The sequence below is a fragment of the Palaemon carinicauda genome, chromosome 20, assembly GCF_036898095.1.
Source record: "Palaemon carinicauda isolate YSFRI2023 chromosome 20, ASM3689809v2, whole genome shotgun sequence".
Taxonomy (NCBI): Eukaryota; Metazoa; Arthropoda; class Malacostraca; order Decapoda; family Palaemonidae; genus Palaemon; species Palaemon carinicauda.
Genome location: NC_090744.1, coordinates 123661529 through 123669028, shown reverse-complemented (window position 1 = coordinate 123669028; position 7500 = coordinate 123661529). Strand labels below are relative to the sequence as shown.

Genomic DNA, 7500 nt, shown 5'->3' with positions numbered 1-7500 from the left:
TGAAGAGGTTATCACATTTAAATGTACTTATAGGGACCCAATCAACAAATTGGTACTAAAAAAGTTTTGCCACCAGAGGTGGGTACCGATATCTTGTCTGGCTCATGGACTATTAGGACGCCAGCCTCAGTCGTCATATTCCTGTCATCCCATCGTCATCCTGTTCGTCCTTCGTGTTTTGATATGTGGAGGACACAGCCTTATCTTACTTAATGGCTTCCTTCGTGCAAGAGCCCGTGGTCCCTTTCAAGGGTGTCCAATCTAAATCCAACCAACTAACTGAAGAACGCTTGCAATTTTTTTAATTTTTTTTCTCCTTCAAATCAAGCGATGTTGAACGCCATGAGAGATGCCAATAATCCTTCATCGTTCACTCTGACAAATGACAGGAACGTGTGATTCTCAGACGGACTCTGGGAAGAATATCTTCCCTCAGTGCCACCCCGACTTCGTCATTTAAAAATTATCCAAACTCCAGAGAGCAGGAAAGAGGTCGTGATAAAAACTGCAGAGAAAAAGAGGGAAGAGAGAGGGAAGAGGGTAGAGATAGAGAGAAAAAAAGAGGGAAGTAGGAAATAGTAGATAGACAGATGGTGGAGGAGAGGCGTGCGAAAAGAAACCGGGTGATGAATTTTAGGGGAATAAGGAGAAAAAGGGTGGATGAATAGGGTCATTTGCAGATGAACTAGAGGGGCCGATATGAGCTGATCCTTTAGCCCTCAATGGAGAGAGCGGGAATGAAGGGCGAGAGGTTAGCTTCAAGCACAAGATAAACGATAATAGATACATTTAGATATTATATCATTTGCCTTATGTAGGTTTCTAGTATATTATTATTATTATTATTATTTTTATTATTATTATTATTATTATTATTATTATTATTATTACTATTGTTGTTGTTGTTGTTGTTATTAGAATTTTTGTTATTATTATTATTATTATTATTGTTGTTGTTGTTATTGTTGTAGTTGTTGTTATTAGCTAAGCTATAACCCTAGTTGGAAAAACAGGATGTTGGAAGTCCAAGGGCTCCATCATGGAAAAATAGCCCAGTGAGTAAAGGAAATAAGGAAATAAATAAACTACAAGAGAAGTAATGAACAATTAAAATAAAAATATCCTATGAACAGGAACAGCATAAAAATAGATCTTACGTGTATAAACTACAAAAATACATTTATATCAGCCTGTTCAACATAGAAACACTCGCAGGAAGCTTGAACTTTTGAAGTCCTACCGATTCAACTACGTAATTGGGAAGTATATCTCCTCTCCAGTAATATTTCACTACATAAAATATAAAATTCAAACAGATTTTACAGGATCAGCTGTAATTAAAAGGGTTGCAGTCCGTCACCTTTTTTTTTTTTACATTGACCAAAAAGAGGCTGGGGTGCCTCTAAAATAATAAAAGCAAAGTTGCTGATCATCCTCAGCCAACATCCTATCCCAAACAAGCTACAAATAAAAGTTGCTAATCCTCTCACAACCTAAATCACCTACAACCTAAAACCCAATCAAATGCATACGGGTTTCAAGTGTACAAGAGCCCGTGCCTTGCCGTAAGGGCCAGACAATCTATAACAACAAAAACTAAAAGGAAAAAATGTGAGAGAGATGCAACAGATGTCCCTCGCTGTTTGACCCTAAACATGTCACACAGGTGTATCTATTTCCAGGAACCGGAAAAGCCGGAGTGAGCTACAGCTGCCATACGTTAAGAGGGTGGGACAGGTGAAGACATATAACCTGTTGATCTTTTAATCGACGTACCCTAACATCTACTCAGAAGAACTTCATGAGAGAGAGAGAGAGAGAGAGAGAGAGAGAGAGAGGAGAGAGAGAGAGAGAGAGAGAGAGAGAGAGAGAGAGAGAGATTATTGGTGGGTTGACGAACTGCTTATGAGCCTTCAGTGGGGAATATTTTGATGCATATTGGGTTCATCCATGATTTGGATGTTAATGGGTGAAGATAGAAGTTAATTGGATTGCTCATTTCTGGAACCATCCAAGGTTATGGGCAATTATTATTATTACTATTATTATTATTATTATATATTTATGTATGTATGCATGTATGTATGTATACACACATACACACACACACACATATATATATATATATATATATATATATATATATATATATGCATATGTGTGTATACATACACACACACACACACACACATATATATATATATATATATATATATATATATATATATATATTCTTTAAAAATGGTGATTCAAACGTATTTTTTTCTTTTAGAGAGAGAGAGAGAGAGAGAGAGAGAGAGAGAGAGAGAGAGGAGAGAGAGAGAGAGGAGAGAGAGAGAGAGAGAGAGAGAGAGAGAGAGACTAATAGGGTTCCTGTTTACATAAGGAAAAAAGTCAATACGTGGCTCTATACATGTAACATACACTGATAAAAATTTGCCGTAAGAAAACGGTAAAATCATGGAATAAATGTTGCCAGGCATTTATAGTCTTAAAAACGGATATATTGACGTATATGAGTGATACTACGGTCACCAACCCGTAAAAGAAAAAAAAGTATGATAAAAATTACGGTCGCTTGTATATTACTGAAATACGGCTGAGAACAGTATATTTTATGGATAATTTCCGATTAAAATTACGTTTTTTTTTAATAGTGTAGTCAATAAATTTAGTTCACTTCTTATAAGTCTTCCATACAATTTTTTTTTTTCATATTGTGTAATACTGTTTTTCTTTTTTGATACGAGGTTCATTCAAAAGGCAGGAGAAGCATTTCATCTAGACGAGATCTGATAAAAGCAGGGAAACACTGAACCAGAAGATTGCAAGTCATAGAAAAAAAAAAAAAAAAAAAAAAAAAAAAAAAAAAAAAAAAAAAAACCTGAAGGATTAAATGCTTTCTCTCTCTCTCTCTCTCTCTCTCTCTCTCTCTCTCTCTCTCTCTCTCTCTCTCTCTCTCTCTCTCTCTCTCTCTCTCTCTCTCTCATCTTGAAGAAATAAGGCGAAACTAGTAAGGGTTCACTATTATATCATTATATTCCCTGTGGTTCTTTTGCATCTGAGCATCATCTTTCCCTCTGAATTTTACACACACACACACACACACACACAATATATATATATATATATATATATATATATATATATAATATATATATATATATATATATATATATATATATATATATATATATATATATATATATATAGCTTAGCCTGTAAAACCTGTATTGTGTCTAAATATTCTAAAATATTTCTGTTTCCACATAAAGAAAATTTTGATATAAATTTCTGTAATTAAGGCATAATTCATGATGATTACTTATGAAGTTATTCAAATTTCAGTAAATAATTATTATCATCATATCAATCAGCAAAAGAAAGAACTAATTTATTTTGAAATTTCATAAATCTTCACATCCTATGAACTCTGAACATTCACATCAGTAACATTTTACGCAAGTACTTGAAAACGTTCATTTCACAAACTTTTTTGCAAGCGCTTAAACCATTTATTTCAGGAACATTTTCTGCAATTTCAGACACATTTTCTAAAATCGCTTAAAAACCTTTTTATCGGAAACATTTTCTGCAAGTGCTTAAAACGTTTATTTCAGAAACATTTTCTGCAAGTACTTGGAAACATTCATTTCACAAACTTTTTTGCAAGCGCTTAAAACATTTATTTCAGGAACATTTTCTGCAATTTCAGACACATTTTCTAAAAGCGCTTAAAACCTATTTATCGGAAACATTTTCTGCAAGTGCTTAAAACGTTTATTTCAGAAACATTTTCTGCAAGTACTTGGAAACATTCATTTCAGAAACATCTTCTGCAAGTGCTCAAAACATTCATTTCAGAAACATTTTTTGTAAGCCCTTAACACATTCTTTTCATAAACATTCTCTGCAAGCGCTTAAAAACATTCATTTAAGAAACATTTTCTTAAAGCGCTTAAAAAATGTTTATTGGAAACATTTTCAGCAAGTGCTTAAAACGTTTATTTTAGAAACATTTTCTGCAAGTACTTGGAAAAATCATTTCAGAAACATCGTCTCCAAGCGTTCAAAACATTCATTTCAGAAACATTTTTTGCAAGCCCTTAACACATTCTTTTCATAAACATTCTCTGCAAGCGCTTAAAACATTTATTTAAGAAACATTTTCTAAAAGCGCTTAAAACATTTTTATCGGAAACATTTTCTTCAAGTGCTTAAAATGTGTATTTCAGAAACGTTTTCTGCAAGTACTTGGAAACATTCATTTCAGAAACATCTTCTGCAAGCGCTTAAAACATTCATTTCAGATACAATTTTTGCAAGCCCTTAACACATTCTTTTCATAAAAATTCTCCGCAAGTGCTTAAAACATTCATTTAAGAAACATTTTCTAAAAAGCGCTTAAAACATTTTTATCAGAAACATTTTCTGCAAGTGCTTAAAATGTTTATTTCAGAAACGTTTTCTGCAAGTACTTGGAAACATTCATTTCAGAAACATCTTCTGCAAGCGCTTAAAACATTCATTTCAGAAACATTTTTTGCAAGCCCTTAACACGTTTATTTCATAAACATTATCTGCAAGCGCTTAAAACATTCATTTAAGACAAAATTTCTGCAAGCGCTTAAAACATTCATTTCAGAAACATCCTCTCCAAGCGCTTAAAACATACATTTCAGAAACATTTTCCGCAAACGCTTAAAAAGATTTATTTCATGATGTTCGACCTCCACGTCAGGTAAAATATAATTTATTAATCTAATTATTCTTCATAATTCTTCCTTCTTTTTAAGGTTCATAATATAAAACAAAGGCTGTTGCCAAGGGAACTCATTTATGTGAAATGTGGCGTAGCAGAGATTCCTCTTCGAAAAACAATTCAGAAATTCTTTTAATATTCATGACTGATGAGCGAGTTGCTGGCATGATATTTACTAAAACAAGATTCTTGGTTCCATAAAGTTTTCTGATATCTTAATGTTTAGTTGCCATGATGCTGTCTCATGACACACACTTAAAAAAATAAATAAAAAATAAAAAAATAAAGTTGGAGTCCTCACTAATTTTTGTAACCTACCTTCGTCTTATTTAATTAGAATGTTTTCCGTCTTTTTCATTTTTAATCAGAATTTTTGTTCGTTTTTTATCCATTTTCGAGTAAAATTTCATAATGTGATTTATGAATTTACATGTGTTTGTGAAAAAAAAAAAAAAAAAAGGATGCACATAATAGCAGATTAGAGCATCATGCTTTTATAACTAAGGTTGTAACTCGGGTTGTTAATAATAATAATAATAATAATAATAATAATAATATAGTTGGATGTGTTATCTCTTTATATTTCTTAAACTAAACATGATGCCAGTCATCAATAAATAATTTATAAAAATTAAACAAGAAAAAAAAAAAAAAACGGCTAATCAAAACTATAAACGACGTAGTTAACCCTTTTCATTACTTTAATTCACTAGGCAGGAAAACCCTCGATAACTTTAATACCTAAAGTTTAAAGGTTTAAAGGTTAAAAGGCTGCTCATGAAGGGCAGAGGCAAGGGACAGTGACATTGCCCTATCAAGCAGGACAATACCCTAAGAGACTGACCATATGTTAAGCGTCCAAGCCCCCTCTCCACCCAAGCTAGGACCAAGGAGGGCCAGGCAATGGCTGCTGACGACTCAGCAGATAGACCTATAGGCTCCCGCAAACACTGGCCAAACCACAGACCTGAATATAGACATGTTTGAGACTTTTGTTCTGCAATAGACTGGAAGTCTTCCAGTCTATTGCAGAACAAAAGTATTCAACACCAAGAATATTCCTTAATGCTTTATTACTAAAGAATTCATTTATAAGAATGCATAAAAAGAATACCTTTCAATACTGAAGTAGAGAAAGCATAATTCTATTTAGGGACACTGGAATCATTCATCTCTTTCCTAAACAATCTGGAACATCACCAGACCTGAAGCGGCTAATTCCTGACGCTGCCGCAGTCTTTATTGATATACAAATCTCGCAATCCTCGAGTCCCAACGAGATATTGTGAGATGCATACGCGATTTAACCGGGTGTGCAATTATTGTCCTCCAGGTTGGTCTACGATATTGGAATATCCTTTACGAATATTTATGTAAGGTTGATTCTGGTGTGTTCTAAAACCAACAGTTGAAATAATTTCATTACGATTATCTCATCATTATTTCTGTACTACATGATGTGATTTTACTTGAATATCTATGCATGGATGTTTTCTTATTTAATCATACTCACATATATTTACATATACTCACGCGCACACGCACACACACACACACTGACACACACATATATATACTGTATATGAAATACTGTCGAAAAGTTTATACACAATATATGTATATATATATATATATATATAATATATATATATATATATATATATATATATATATATATATATATATATATATGCGTAAAAATCACAGGAAAAATGTGATGCTCAGATGCAGAAGAACCACAGGGAAAATGAAAATACGAAATATACGATTAAGTCCTGACTAGTTTTGATACTTCTTCAGAGGACTGATTTATTGAGAGAGGTTTCTTACATTTTATAGGGAAAGTAAACGTACGAACATACATATAGAGAATTAGAGAACAATGACACTCCCTTACCAGCTACCTGGCTGAGGTCAGGTGTTAACTGGGCGGAGATCCGACCCTCATTAGACTCCTGCCAAAAAAGGGTCATTTCTGGTGGCAGGTAAATTCTTGTTTTTGACTTTCAGTACAGTTTATTTATATGAAAACACGGTAGCCCTTATCTATATAAATACATAAGCAAAACTATTTGTATATGTAAAACACATCTATATATAAATATATAAAAAAGACATATACATACGTATACACAGACAGGCATTAATACACAAACATGCATAATATATACATAGACATATACATACGTGTACACATACTGGTATACATATACAGACACATACATAGACTTACATATGAATTCTTTTTTTACACATGTTTTACATATACAAATAGTTTTGCTTATGTATTTATATAGATAAGGCTACCGTGTTTTCATATAAATAAATTGTACTGAAAGTCAAAAACAAGAATTTACCTGCCACCAGAAATTACCCTTTTTGGCAGGTGTCTAATGAGGTCGGATCTCCGCCCAGTTAACACCTGACCTCAGCCCAGGTAGCTGGTAAGGGAGTGTCATTGTTCTCTAATTCTCTATACGTATGTTCGTATGTTTACTTTCTCTATAAAATGTAAAGAAACCTCTCTCAATAAATCAGTCCTCTGAAGAAGTATCACGAAACTAGTCAGGACCTTAATCGTATATTTCGTATTTATATTTTCCCAGTGGTTCTTCTGCATATATATATATATATATATATATATATATATATATATATATATATATATATATATATATACATACATATATATGTATATATATACATATATATAATATATGCATTTATATATATATATA

At 32.6% G+C, this 7500-nt stretch overlaps 1 long non-coding RNA gene across 1 annotated transcript in view; it reads right to left on the bottom strand.

The window, feature by feature from the left end:
- Nucleotides 1-7500, bottom strand: part of LOC137614437 (uncharacterized) — a 450523-nt gene that overhangs the window by 46845 nt on the left and 396178 nt on the right. The window lies entirely within an intron of this gene.